General features: G+C 47.8%; 1 protein-coding gene across 1 annotated transcript in view; it reads right to left on the bottom strand.

The window, feature by feature from the left end:
* Positions 1-15,577, bottom strand: part of eme1 (essential meiotic structure-specific endonuclease 1) — a 92,874-nt gene that overhangs the window by 26,593 nt on the left and 50,704 nt on the right. The gene's annotated exons all lie outside the window — the stretch shown is intronic.

The following is a 15,577-nucleotide window of genomic DNA, read 5'->3' on the forward strand; positions in this document are numbered from 1 at the left end:
TAGTTCACATTGGGACCAACGACATAGGTAGGAAGAGGGATGAGGTCCTGCAACAAGAATTTAGGGAGCTAGGTAGCAGATTAAAGAGCAGGACCTCAAAGGTTGTAATCTCTGGATTACTCCCGGTGCCACGTGCTAGTGAGTATAGGAATAGGAGGATAGAGCAGATGAATGCGTGGCTAAAGAGTTGGTGCAGGAGGGAGGGCTTTAGTTTCCTGGATCACTGGGCCTGCTTCTAGGAAAGGTGGGACTTGTACAAGTCGGACGGGTTGCACCTGAACCAGAGCGGGACAAATATCCTTGCGGGGAGGTTTGCTGGCACTGTTCGGGGGGGGTTTAAACTAAAATGGCAGGGGGTTGGGAACCTGAGCAGGGAGACAGAGGAAAGGAAAACAGGGATAAAAGCAAAAGATAGGAAGGAGAAAAACAAAAGTGGCAGTCAGAGAAATCAACGGTTTAAATCAAACGTGGCCACAGTAAATAATAATTCTAATAGGTCTAAGAGCGTTAAAAAAACAAGCCTTAAGGCTTTGTGTCTTAATGCGAGGAGCATTTGTAATAAGTTGGATGAATTGGCTGCGCAAATAGAGGTAAACGAATACGATTTGGTTGGGATTACAGAAACGTGGCTCAAGGATGGCCAAGACTGGGAACTCAACATCCAGGGGTATTTGATATTCAGGAAAGATAGGCAAAAAGGAAAGGGAGGTGGGGTAGCATTACTGGTTAAAGAAGGGATTAATACAATTGTAATGAAGGATATTAGCTCTGATGATGTGGAATCTGTATGGGTAGAATTGAGAAATACTAAGGGGAAAAAAACATTAGTGGGAGTGGTATATAGACCTCCAAACAGTAAGGTGGAGGTTGGGGATGGCATTAAAAGGGAAATTAAAGAAGCGTGCAATAAGGGCACAGCAGTCATCATGGGTGACTTTAATCTACATATAGATTGGGCCAACCAAATTAGTAACAATACTGTGGAGGAGGAATTCCTGGAGTGTTTACGGGATGGTTTCCTGGACCAATATGTCGAGGAACCAACCAGAGATCAGGCCATCTTAGACTGGGTATTATGCAACGAGAAAGGGTTAATTAGCAATCTTGTTGTACGAGGCCCCTTGGGTCGGAGCGATCATAATATGATCGAATTCTTCATTAAGATGGAGAATGAAGTAGTTGACTCAGAGACAAGGATCCTCAATTTAAATAAAGGAAACTACGATGGTCTGAGGAGCGAGTTGGGTAGGATTGAGTGGGGAATGGCGCTTAAAGGGTTGACGGTGGATAGGCAATGGCAAACATTCAAAGACCGAATGGATGAGCTACAGAATTTGTTCATCCCAGTTTGGCGTAAAAATAAAACAAAAAAGGTGACTCAACCGTGGCTAACAAGGGAAATTAGGGATAGCATAAGATCCAAGGAGAGGGCATATAAATTGGCTAGAAAAAGCAATAATCCTGAGGATTGGGAGCAGTTTAGGAGTCAACAAAGGAGGACAAAGGGATTAATTAAGAAAGGGAAAATAGAATATGAGAGTAAGCTAGCAGGGAACATAAAAACTGACTGTAAAAGCTTTTATAGATATGTGAAGAGAAAAAGATTAGTGAAGTCAAGCGTAGGTCCCTTACAGTCAGAATCAGGGGAATTTATAATGGGAAACAAGGAAATGGCAGACCAACTAAACGCATACTTTGGTTCTGTCTTCACAAAGGAGGACACAAATAACCTCCCAGAGATGCCGGGGAACATAGGGTCTGATGAAAGCGAGGAACTGAAAGAAATCAGTATTTGTAGGAAAATGGTGTTAGGAAAATTGATGGGACTGAAGGCCGATAAATCCCCAGGGCCTGATGGTCTGCATCCCAGGGTACTTAAGGAAGTGGCCCTAGAGTTAGTAGATGCATTACTGATCATCTTCCAGAACTCGATAGACTCTGGAACGGTACTCATGGATTGGAGGGTAGCTAATGTTGCCCCACTATTTAAAAAAGGTGGTAGAGAAAAAGCGGGGAATTATAGACCGGTAAGCCTGACATCGGTAGTGGGGAAAATGCTAGAGTCTATTATAAAAGATGTAATAGCAGAGCACTTGGAAAGCAGTGACAGGATCGGACAAAGTCAACATGGATTTACAAAAGGTAAATCATGCTTGACTAATCTACTGGAATTTTTTGAGGATGTAACTGGTAAAATAGATAAGGGAGAACCAGTGGATGTGGTGTATTTGGACTTTCAGAAGGCTTTCGATAAGGTCCCACACAAGAGATTAGTGTGCAAAATTAAGGCACATGGGATTGGGGGCAAGGTATTGACTTGGATAGAGAACTGGTTGGTGGACAGAAAGCAAAGAGTTGGAATAAACGGGTCATTTTCCGAGTGGCAGGCAGTGACTAGTGGGGTACCGCAAGGATCGGTCCTAGGACCCCAGCTGTTCACAATATATATTAATGATCTGGACGAGGGAATTGGATGTAATATCTCCAAATTTGCAGATGACACAAAGCTAGGCAGGAGGGTAAGCTGCGAGGAGGATGTCGGGAAACTCCAGTACGATTTGGACAGGTTGGGATATTTGGGCAGAAACATGGCGAATGCTCTATAATGTGGATAACTGTGAGGTTATCCACTTTGGTGGCAAAAACAGGAAGGCAGATTATTATTTGAATGGCAATAGATTGGGAGAAGGGGAAGTGCAAAGAGACCTGGGTGTCCTTGTGCACCAGTCGCTGAAGGTAAGCATGCAGGTGCAGCAGGCGGTTAAGAAGGCAAATGGTATGTTGGCCTTCGTAGCAAGAGGGTTCGAGTACAGGAACAAGGATGTCTTGCTACAGTTGTACAGGGCCTTGGTGAGACCGCACCTTGAGTATTGTGTGCAGTTTTGGTCACCTTACCTGAGGAAGGACGTTCTTGCCATGGAGGGAGTGCAGCGAAGATTCACCAGGCTGATACCTGGGATGGCAGGAATGACGTATGAGGAGAGATTGTGTCGATTGGGCTTATACTCACTGGAGTTTAGAAGATTGAGAGGGGATCTCATCGAAACCTATAAAATTCTGTCAGGTCTGGACAGACTAGATGCAGGAAGGATGTTTCTGATGGCCGGGGAGTCCAGAACCAGGGGTCATAGTCTAAGGATAAGGGGTAAGCCATTTAGGACTGAAATGAGGAGGAATTTCTTCACCCAGAGTGGTGAACCTGTGGAATTCTCTGCCACAGAGGGCGGTGGAGGCCAGTTCATTAAATATATTCAAGAAAGAGTTGGATATATTTCTTGAGGCTAAAGGTGTTGTGTATGTACCTTTAAGGGAATAACTGGTCTCAGACTGCAGTACCGGCAGTGACCACCCCTGTATAAAAGGCGCTAGCAATCTTCTGTAGTTTCAGTTTCCCATTTGTCTCCATTCAGTAAAGACTTGTTTTGTTCAACTCCTGCTGTCCGTGTCTCAATCATACACGGACATAATATTGGCGACGAGCAGATACGAACTTACCTACAGTCTGCACCACCTCCTGGGATCCATTCCTGAAGCAAAGTGAGCAGAGGTCGAGGCCTGAAGGAAGAAAGAAGCAGTAGAAACGGGCGTCGACCGTGGGCATCCGCCCCTGAGTCAGCAGAGTTGAAGATTGCAGGAGAGGCTGTCGAGAGCGGGGCTTGGTTCCTGTCGACGGTGCTTCAGCTAATCGGGCTGGTGGCAGGTAGTACACTGATCCTTCCTGGGCTGCGGCGGTCTAGAACTCGAGCGGGTGGCTTGCGACGGGGCCGAGCAGCGTTGTCGGGAAGAGGAGAGAGAGCGAGGGTGGAGCACACAGGGCGCGGCCGGTGCTACGAAGCCGGGCAGCGTACAGACCCGGGAGGCACGGTGGCATAGTGGTTAGCACTGTTGCCTCACAGCGCCAGGGACCCGGGTTCAAATCTGGCCTCGGGCGACTGTCTGTGTGGAGTTTGCACATTCTCCCTGTGTCTGCGTGGGTTTCCTCCGGGTGCTCCGGTTTCCTCCCACAGTCCAAAGATGTGCGGGTTAGGTTGATTTGGCTATGATAAATTGACCCTTTGTGTTAGGGGATTAAATACGTGGGGTTACGGGGATAGGGTGGGATATGTGTCGGTGCAGGCTCGATGGGCCGAAATGGCCTCTATCTGCACTGTAGATTCTGTGATTCTGTGAAGAGGGAGGCAAGAGTCCCACAGGGTTGTTCCACGACGGGAAAATAATAAAATAACCAAGGAAATATATATAAAACGCGCAGGAAGCCGCGAGGAGCTGCAGGTTGCAACGGAAACCGCGGAAAGCAGCGCTAGCAACAGTGGGGAAGAAGGCAAGTGCGGGAGGCGCCATCTTAATCCAGCAGGGAAGAAGGCAAAGCGCGGGAAGCGCCATTTTGTTAAATCAGGGAAGAAGGCAAAGCGCGGGAGGCGCCATTTTAGATTTTCAAGATGCCAAAGACTGGCTGTATCACTGCCTTTGATAATGCAGTAGAGGACTGGACCACGTATGTGGAAAAAGTCGAGGTATATTGCGAGGCAAACGAAATAGCCGATGAGAAAAAGGCATCGGTACTGCTAAATTTAATGGGCGCAAGAACGTACGGCCTATTGCGGGACCTGATTGCTCCAGCCAAACCGAAGGCGAAGAGTTTTAACGACATTGTTGCTATCCTACAGGAACACCTAAACCCTGCACCGCTGCTGATAGCAGAAAGATTTAAATTCCACAGGAGAACTCAGCGTAAAGATGAGAGCAATGCTGAGTACCTTATGGAACTACGCAAGCTAGCAAAGCACTGCCAGTTCGGAGCAGGACTGGCCGATACACTACGGGACAAATTTGTCTGTGGACTCCTGAGTGAAGGAACCCAGAAGAGGTTACTCTCAGAGAAAGAGCTGACGCTAGATAAGGCTTTCAGCGTGGCAGTATTGTACGAAGCAGCAGCCAGGGGAGCTGCGGAAATACAACAAAAGCCACAGGAATACGGCACCCACGAAATGACACGGGAATTTGCAAAATGTTATCGCTGCGGCAGAACTAACCATGACCAGAAGGACTGCTGGTCCAAGGACAAAATATGCAGGCAATGCGGAAAGATGGGACACATTGCATGAGTTTGCAGGTCTGGGAAGAAGACCAACGACAACAAAAAGGCTACTAAGGAACCGTACAGGAAAGTAAAAAAGCTGACGGACAGTAGTTCCGAAGACCAGATGAGCGATAGTGAATCCGGGAACAAGAGACTAAGCTGTCTCAAACTTCACAACGTAATCGCAAAAGAGGATCACCGAACCATTTGGGTCACCCTCACAATAGCAGGGTCCCAAGTCAAAATGGAATTGGATACAGGATCAGCGCTAACCGTCATGAATCGACAAGACTACGAGCAACTATTCTCACACATACCTTTGAGAGAGACATCCATTGTCTTGAGGACGTATACGGGGCAAAAAGTATACCCCAGAGGGAAAATAAGGGTGCCTGTCGAATACAACGGCAAGAAAATACGGAAATTGTATCTCTACATTCTGCAAGATGGTGGGCCACCGTTATTGGGACGTGAATGGCTCAGAAAGATAAGTTTAGACTGGCACTCCATTCAGGCACTAACGGTGGCTGGTAAAAAGGATGACGATGTCACTCCTGGACGATTGTCAACGATCTTAGCTGACGCCAAAGAGGTTTTTCAACAAGAACTGGGCACTCTTAAAGGCGTAACCGCCTCGATAAAAATAGAGGAGAATGCTATTCCCAAGTTTTTCAAAGCAAGACCGGTACCATATGCAATTCGCCCAGCCGTCGAGGCAGAGCTGGAGAATCTGGAGACGGCAGGCGTGTTATCTAAGGTAGACTGGAGCGAGTGGGCGACACCCATTGTTCCTGTCATGAAGAAAACGTTAAACAATAAGTCTGAGGAGCCAAGGAAGGTTCGCATTTGTGGGGACTTCAAGGTGACGGTGAACGCTGTCCTTCACACAGTGCAATATCCTCTTCCAAGGATAGAAGATATCTTCGCCTCGCTATCTGGAGGGAAGCGTTTTATTAAAATTGACCTAGCACAAGCATATTTACAGATGGAGGTTGAAGAATCCTCTAGGAAGTATCTCACGATAAACACTCACAAAGGTCTTTACCAGTATAATCGACTGGTATTCGGAGTAGCATCAGCTCCGGCGATATGGCAAAGAGCGATGGAACAAGTCCTGCAAGGGATTCCGGGGACTCAGTGTTACTTGGACGACATCCGAGTCACAGCTGAAGATGACAGCGAACACCTTAACAACCTAGAACAGGTGCTCACTAGACTACGGGAACATGGGCTACGAGCCAACCGCCCCAAGTGTGAGTTTTTTAAGAAACAGATATCGTATTGTGGCCACGTGATTGATGAAGAGGGGTTACATAAGTCCCCGGACAAAATTGAAGCGGTTGTTAAGGCCCCAGCGCCTGAAAATGTGTCGCAACTGAGGGCATTCCTCGGATTGGTAAATTACTACCGTAAGTTTTTACCAAATTTGTCCACAATTCTGCACCCACTGAACGCCCTATTACGAACGGGAGTGGCATGGAAATGGAGCAATGACTGTAAGCGGGCCTTTCAGAAGAGTAAGGACTTAATCACTTCAGGGGAAGTATTGGCTCACTACAACCCATCACTGCCGATAAGACTGGCGTGTGATGCATCTCCCTACGGCATTGGGGCGGTACTGTCACATAAATTCCTTGATGGGTTAGAGAGGCCGATAGCTTTTGCGTCACGCTCGTTAACTTCTGCCGAGCGTAACTACACCCAGATTGACAGAGAGGCCCTCAGCCTGGTGTGGGGGGTGAAGAAGTTCAATCACTACCTGCACGGTCAAAAATTTACTCTACTAACTGATCATCAACCTCTTGTCTCCATTTTCAACCCTCAGAAGGGCGTGCCGATAATGACAGCACAACGGCTACAGAGGTGGTCCCTTTTCCTAGGGGCACACCAATATGACATCGAGTACAAAGGAACTAAGCAGCATGGGAATGCTGATGGATTGTCGTGCCTACCGTTGCCGACGGTGGAAGAAGAACTTACAGTGGATCCAATGGAGATATTCCACTCGACCATAGTCGAATGTCTCCCCGTGACGAATGCAAGCATAGAAAAGGAAACACGGAATGACCCGACACTATCCCGGGTCTATGATTTAATGGTGAAGGGATGGCCAGCACATGGCGAACCACTGCTGCCAGCATTCTCGCCGAGAACAGCTGTCAGTGTGCAGAGGAACCTTGATGTGTGGGTCCAGAGTAGTAATTCCACCTAAGTTGACTGATAGAGTGCTCAATGAGCTTCATGAGGGTCATCTGGGTGGGGTAAAAATGAAGAACTTAGCCAGAGCGTTTGTGTGGTGGCCGGGAATCGATAGAGAAATCGAAGAGATGACCAAGAGCTGTGCAGGATGCCAGAAGGTCCAAAACGCCCCACCACAAGCTCCTCTACATCCATGGCAGTGGCCCTCATCTCCATGGCAAAGGGTGCACATTGATTTTGCTGGTCCCTTTATGGACTCGATGTTTTTAATTGCGGTGGATGCCCATTCAAAGTGGCCAGAGGTAATAAAAATGTCCTCAACCACCACAGAAAAAACCATCACAGTCTTACGAACCATATTCGCCAGAAATGGGCTGCCTGAACAGATTTGCTCTGACAATGGACCACAGTTTGTGTCTGAAGAGTTCCGGAGGTTCTTAAAGAACAATGGTGTTAAGCATTACACATCTGCCCCATATCATCCAGCCACTAATGGATTGGCCGAGAGGTTTGTTCAAACATTCAAGAAGGCTATCAAGGCAATGTGTAATGAAGAGATACCCCTACAACACAAGGTGGACAACTTCTTGTTTGCCTACCGGAATGCGACACATGCGGTCACCAACCAAACTCCAGACATGATGTTCTTCAATCGAAGACTACGATGCCGCTTGGATTTGGTTAAGCCAAACGTCCGAAGAGATGTGGAGAACAGGCAGTTTCAGAATATGAATGAAAGGCCGACCAGAAGTTTTAAGATAGGTCAACCAGTTTTGGCCCGGGACTACCGCACAGAGAAATGGCAGCCAGGAACGATTTGTACACGGCAAGGACCTCTCATGTATACCGTGGACATTGGAGAGAGCATTGTAAGACGCCATGCTGACCAGATTCTAGAGTCACTGGAAAACGTCAACCCCACACCACGATCTGATACACCTGGCGATGAAACCGACGTACCAATTGCAGCTACCGCAGAATCGGTGATCTTGGAAGCAGATGAACCAAACAACGACATTGATTCAGACTCAATCTTGCCAGAAGAACCTGATACCCCAAAGAGGCGTTATCCAGACAGAATCAGGAAGCCTCCTCAAAGACTGAACTTATAATTGCTTAACCTCAACCAATGTATCTAACAACCGTAATTGTGATTGTAATTAGTTATCATTTAGTTGTTAAATGAATGTTATGTACTGTTTATCTAAAAGGGGCCGAATTGTTGTGTATGTACCTTTAAGAGAATAACTGGTCTCAGACTGCAGTACCGGCAGTGACCACCCCTGTATAAAAGGCGCTAGCAATCTTCTGTAGTTTCAGTTTCCCATTTGTCTCCATTTAGTAAAGACTTGTTTTGTTCAACTCCTGCTGTCCGTGTCTCAATCATACACGGACATAATAAAAGGGATCAAGGGATATGGGGAAAAGGCAGGGACAGGGTACTGAATTTGGATGATCAGCCATGATCACATTGAATGGCGGAGCAGGCTCGAAGGGCCGAATGGCCTACTCCTGCTCCTATCTTCTATGTTTAGATTAAAGAACGGGACAGATACTTGGGAGTGGTTACTGACTGCTACCTAAAGGTTCATGCTCTGTGTCAGGCAGTTGTGCCAAAACAAATCAGACTCTGGACTGTATTGCCCAGACCGTTCAGTATAAAACTAGGGCCATGATAAGAGGGTTATATAAGGTGAGGCACAGACCGAGGGGTTCGGATTCAGGTTTTTTAGATTATTAAGGGCTTTGTGGCGTACCGATCACAGAAAGGACACAATCCGCTTTTCGGTCCGTAGACTATAAATCAGGCGCCATGCCTTTAAGAAGGATCACACCTTTAAGAAACTCGATCTGCAACATAGTTAAGCCCAGAGCAGGGGAGGAGCAGTCGAAGCTGTGGACTGATGAAAAGCAGTCAGACTTGGTGTAGTCTCTGACGCCATTTTGTGTTCAACATGTGGCCTCAACAATTAAACCTTTTCTGTTGAACCTCTCCGAGTTCAGTATTTTTTGCTAGGAGTACGTAGACTCCTACAGCTTTGACAATATACAGGTAGAGAGATTGTTTGTGGTGATGGGGCCAGACCTGGAACGCGGGGCCACCCATTTAAATTGAGGAAGCAGGAAGTGAGACTGGATGTGTGGACATTTTATTATTCTCAGAGAGTGATCAACCTGTGGAACAACATTCCATAGGAGGTAGTGAGGTCTGACTTCTTGCATATCTTCAAGAAGGAGTGAGATATATTTTTGGAAATCTATGAGGCCACAGGAGAAGGAAGATAGGATTCTGGGTAATAACCAACGGGTTGCTGTCTCCTCGGACTTGTCTGATCACCTTCCAGGGGCTGGAGAGAAATCTTTGACAGAGATTTCCTAACTTGGCTATCGGTTTTTTGTAGGGGTTTTTTGCCTTTCCCAGGAGGTGAGGAAAGAAGGGTGGGGATATGGGGACAAGACCAATAAGATATGGGTAAAAGTATGTGGGCCTAATGGATTTTTATTCTCCTGAGTATACAACCTAGGCACAGAGGTGAGACCATGCACCCTGGGTGCCTCAATGAGTAAACATAATGGATGGCAATGGGACTCGACCATATAGACCAGAAAGGTTCCAGGTTCGATCCCTGGCCAAATAAAGTTGGTTGATATTTTCCAGCTTAGTTGTGGGGCACTACAATTGGTCTTGGTGTCCAATAGGCTCAAAGGGTAGGCGCAAGAGTGGAGAAACCTGAACAACCCGATTGTAATCCAGTTACTCATGCTGAAAGGTGCCAATGTGTGGATGTGGACTTCCTGTCAAATAACCTGCCAGCTTTCATCATCTCGGCTCACACATAAAAAATGCCCACTAACATGAGGTACTGAGAGCTGCCAGTGCCCATGGAACTGTACCCCAATCACTGCATTCAGGAGCTGAGGAGGTAGAAACAAGGCCTTCATGTCCTTTGTCTAGGCTGGCTGTGAACACAGGTCCCCTGTGCTAGCACTAAACGACCCAAGTTAAAGGATCACAGCACCTGTGTACTCACACTAGGTGTCCCTAATGTGTGCTAATGGAAATACTAAGGCTGAAAATTGCTTTGCAAAAAAAAAGCCCATTCCGGATCAAAAACTTACCAAAATGATAAAAGTTCAAATCAGGATGGGAACCCTCCTTTAAAAACGTGTAGCATTTAATTCGTTGCTTAACAAAACAGCAATTGGTTTAAACAGGAGGCTGGGGTCATAGTTTCCGTTTCCTACATTACAACAGTGACTACACTTCAAAAAAAGTACTTCATTGACTGTAAAGTACTTTGGGATGTCCGGTGGTCGTGAAAGGCGCTCTAAAAATGCAAGTCTTTCTTTTCATAGTGGATGAGATACTGGCCTGTTCCTTCTGGTATCTCGGTCCAAATCCAGCTCAGACTAATGCAATAAAAATTTCCTCTGTCTGCTGGTCGTAAGACTCCCCATGTAAAATGAGTTTGAATAGTCTCATTTGGACACTGGTACACAGCACAAAATGGACCTTAACTTGGCCCGTCAGAGGAGACAGAGGGGGCACTATCCATAGAAACATAGAAGATAGGAGCAGGAGTACGCCATTCGGCCCCTCGAGTTTGCTCCACCATTCAATGCGATCATGGCTGATCATCCAAATTCAGTACCCTGTCCCTGCTTTCCCCCCATATCCTTTGATCCCTTTAGCCTTAAGAAATATATCTAACTCCTTGTTGAATATATTTAATAAGTTGGCCTCAACTGCCTTCTGTGGTAGAGAATTCACTCTCTGGGTGAAGAAATTCCTCATCTCTGTCCTAAATGGCTTACCCCTTATCCTTAGACTGTGACCCCTGGTTCTGGACTCCCCGACCATCGGGAACATCCTTCCTGCATCTAGTCTGTCTAGTCCTGTTAGAATTTTATAACTTTCAATGAGATCCCCTCTCATTCTTCTAAACTCCAGCGAATATAAGGCTAATCGACTCAATCTCTCTTCATACGTCATTCCTGCCATCCCAGGTATCAGTCCGGTGAATCTTCGCTGCGATCCCTCCATGGCAAGAACATCCTTCCTCAGATAAGGCGACAAAAACTGCACACAATGCTCAAGGTGTGGTCTCACCAAGGCCCTGTACAACTGCAGCAAGACATCATTGCTCCTGTATAACAACAGAAAATGCTGGAAAAACTCAGCAGGCCAGGCAACATCCGTGGAGAGAAATTAGAGTCGACGTTTCGGGTCGAACCCTCTTTCAAAACTGGAAAGGAAATTAAATAGATTGAAAGGCAGGGCTGGGAGAGAACAAAAGAAGTGAAGAGACATTAAGAGATATTCAAAACGATGGACGTACAATCCCTCTACACCTCCATCCCCCACCAGGACGGCCTGAGGGCGCTCCGCTTCTTCCTTGAACAGAGGCCCGACCAGTCCCCATCCACCACCACCCTCCTCCGCCCGGCCGAACTCCTTGCTCCTGTACTCGAATCCTCTCGCTACAAAGGCCAACATACCATTTGCCTTCTTAACCGCCTGCTGCAACTGCATGCTTACCTTCAGCGACTGGTGCACAAGGACACCCAGGTCTCGTTGCACTTCCCCTTTTCCCAATCTATTGCCGTTCAGATAATAATCTGTCTGATATACCTATCAATTCATTCCATGAAAAGCGACGAGTTAAGATTGTAACTATAGGTTTTTATTGGCTAAATAACAGAGCCCACCCTCGTGGGCAATCGGTTCCAACAAGGGAGAATACTAGCCAAGCGGTCACCTTTATACCTGGGCAAGCAGGCGGAGCCATGGGCGGAGTCAGCTGAGGTAAGCCCAGGTATAGCAGTGTGCGTGGCAAGAGGTAACCTTGTGTAGCGATAACAACAGTGTAAACAGTGATAACAACAGTGTAACAATAGTGAACAGTTGTGAACGGTAACAGTGGTTTACCACATTCACCCCTTGTTTAAAATTGAGTCCGGCGGGGTGAAGTGTACTACCAGTTCGTGTATGTCAGTCTCTCAGGAGGCCTCGTAAGCCTTTCTGATCGCCGCAGCAGCGGCGGCAGTGGTGCAGTATCCGATGGTAATGCTGGTGTCTGCGTGGTCGACGAAGGCTCCTGGGGTTCCGGCATGCCGTCTACAGGAGCTGGATTTGGGGGAGTGGTGGGTGGTAACGGTGGTATCTCGGGGGTGCCCGAGGGTGCGAGGTCTCGCAAGGAGACAGTGTCCTCCCGCCCGTCTGGGTATGCCACATAGGCGTACTGGGGGTTGGCGTGCAGGAGGTCCACCCTCTCGACCAGGGGGTCCGTTTTATGGGCCCTCACGTGCTTCCGCAGCAAGACGGGCCCCGGAGAAGTCAGCCATGTTGGTAGCGAGGTTCCCGTAGTCGACTTCCTGGGGAAAACAAACATTCGTTCATGGGGGGGTGGCGTTAATGGCAGTGCAAAGCAGTGACCGGATGGAATGGAGTGCTGCCGGGAGGACTTCATGCCAGAGAGAGATTGGGAGGCCCTTAGACTTTAGGGCTAAGAGGACAGCCTTCCAAACTGTCGCGTTTTCTCTTTCCACCTGGCCGTTCCCCCGGGGGTTGTAGCTGGTGGTCCTGCTCGCAGCAATACCTCTCGCGAGCAGGAACTGGCGAAGTTCCTCGCTCATGAAGGATGCGCCCCGGTCGCTATGTATATAGTTCGGGAACCCGAACAAGGCGAAGAGGTCGTTCAGGCATTTGATGACCGTGGTACTGGTCATGTCTGGGCAGGGGATGGCAAAGGGGAAACGGGAGTACTCGTCAATAATGTTGAGGAAGTACACATTACGGTCAGAGGACGGGAAGGGCCCCTTAAAATCGATGCTCAAGCGCTCGAAGGGGCGGGTGGCCTTGATCAGGCTTGCTCTGTCCGGCCTATAGAAATGCGGTTTGCATTCGGCACAGGTTTGGCAGTTCCTGGTCATGGTCCTGACCTCCTCGATGGAGTAGGGCAGGTTGCGGGCCTTAATGAAGTGGTAAAGTCTGGTGACCCCAGGGTGGCAGAGGTCGTTGTGGAGGGTCCGCAGTCTATCAACTTGCGCGTTTGCGCAAGTACTTCGTGATAGAGCATCCGGGGGGTCGTTGAGTTTACCAGGCCGGTACAAGATATCGTAATCGTAGGTGGAGAGCTCAATTCTCCACCTCAAGATCTTGTCGTTCTTGATTTTGCCCTTCAGCTTGTTATTAAACATAAAATTGATATACCTATCAATTCATTCCATGAAAAGCGACGAGTTAAGATTGTAACTATAGGTTTTTATTGGCTAAATAACAGAGCCCACCCTCGTGGGCGATCGGTTCCAACAAGGGAGAATACTAGCCAAGCGGTCACCTTTATACCTGGGCAAGCAGGCGGAGCCATGAGCGGTCAGCTGAGGTAAGCCCAGGTATAGCAGTGTGCGTGGCAAGAGGTAACCTTGTGTAGCGATAACAACAGTGTAAACAGTGATAACAACAGTGTAACAATAGTGAACGGTTGTGAACGGTAACAGTGGTTTACCACACTGTCTTCCTCTTTTTGCCACCGAAGTGGATAACCTCACATTTATCCACATTATACTGCATCTGCCATGCATCTGCCCTGTAGTGTATGTACCTTTAAGAGGAACTATGTTTTTGTAGCCCGTATACTGTAGTACCAGTAATAACCACTCGGGTATATAAGCCTGTATAGCGTCTTGTGTAGTTAGTTCACCTCCAGACTTTGTTCAGTAAACACTTGTTAAATCAACTCCTGCATTCCGTGTCTCCATTAACACACGGGTCTAACAGTGGCGACGAGTTAGAAACGAACTTACCTGCAATTCGGCAGCACCTCAAGGAGATCGATTCCTCAGACGAAGGCCGAAGCCAGAGGCAAGAAAAAAGAAAGGGAAGCTGTGGTTTCACCAGCTAAACGGGCTGGTGGCAGGTAGTGCACTGATCCTTCCTGGGCTGCGGTGGGCTGGAGCTCGATCGGGTGGCTCTGCAACGGGGCCGGGCAGCGAGTCGGGAAGCTGAAGCAAGGAGAGAGAGAGGGTGGAACACTCAGGGCACGGCCGGTGCTGCAAAGCAGGTCGGCGTTCAGACCGAGCAGAGGGAGGGGAAAGTCCCAGAGGGTCCGCTCCACGACGGGAACGGTTCTCCAAGTAACGGAGAAACTATTGAAGCGATATATTAAAAAAAAAAAATAGAAATACCGCGAAAAGCTGCAGGTCGCAACGGGAACCGCGGAGAACAGCGTTGGCAGTAGCGGTAGCGGCGGGAAAACGCGGGAGGCGCCATCTTAACTCGGCGGGGAAGAAAGAAAAGCACGGGAGGCGCCATTTTGATCCATCGGGGACAGAGGAAAAGCGCGGGAAGCGCCATTTTAGATTTTCAAAATGCCGAAGACTGGCAATATTACTGCTTTCGATAGTGATATAGAAGATTGGACCACGTATGTGGAAAGAGTGGAGGTATACTGCAAGGCGAATGAAGTAGCGGATGATAAAAAGGCATCGGTACTTCTAAATCTGATGGGCGCAAGGACATACGGGCTGTTACGAAACTTGATCACTCCAGCCAAACCGATGGACAAGAATTTTAAGGAGATTGTTGATACCTTACAGGAGCACTTAAACCCAACACCGCTGCTGATAGCGGAACGATTCAAACTTTTCAGGAGGAATCAGCACAAGAATGAAAATAACGCTGATTACCTCACCGAATTACGAAAGCTGTCAAAGCACTGCCAATGCGGGGCAGGACTGGCAGATTCTCTACGAGACAAATTCGTCTGCGGTCTCCTAAGCGAAATAACACAGAAAAGACTACTTTCTGAGAAAGATTTGACACTGGACAAGGCTTTCAGTGTGGCTGTATCATACAAAGCAGCAGCAAGAGGAGCTGCAGAGATACAGCAAAAGCCACAAGACTTCGGCACCCATGAAATGACACGGGGTTTCGAGAAATGTTATCGCTGCGGCAGATCCACCCATGACCAGAAGGACTGCTGGTTCAAGGACAAAGCATGCAGGCAATGCGGAAAGATGGGACACATTGCACGTGTATGCAGATCTGGAAAGAAATCCGCTGACAGTAAAAAAGTCAATAAGGAAAAGTACAGAAAGGTACAAATGATGATGGACAGTAGCTCCGATAGCGACTCCGGAAACAAGAGACTAAGCTGTCTCAAATTACATAATGTAATTGCCAAAGAAGATTACCAGACCATTTGGGTTACCCTCACGATAGCGGGGTCCCCAGTCAAAATGGAGCTAGATACAGGATCAGCTCTGACCATCATGAGTCGACGGGATTACGAGCGG

The sequence above is a fragment of the Somniosus microcephalus genome, chromosome 21 (assembly GCF_052327205.1).
Source record: "Somniosus microcephalus isolate GS21.2 chromosome 21, FLI_Smic_1.0, whole genome shotgun sequence".
In the NCBI taxonomy this organism is placed as follows: domain Eukaryota; kingdom Metazoa; phylum Chordata; class Chondrichthyes; order Squaliformes; family Somniosidae; genus Somniosus; species Somniosus microcephalus.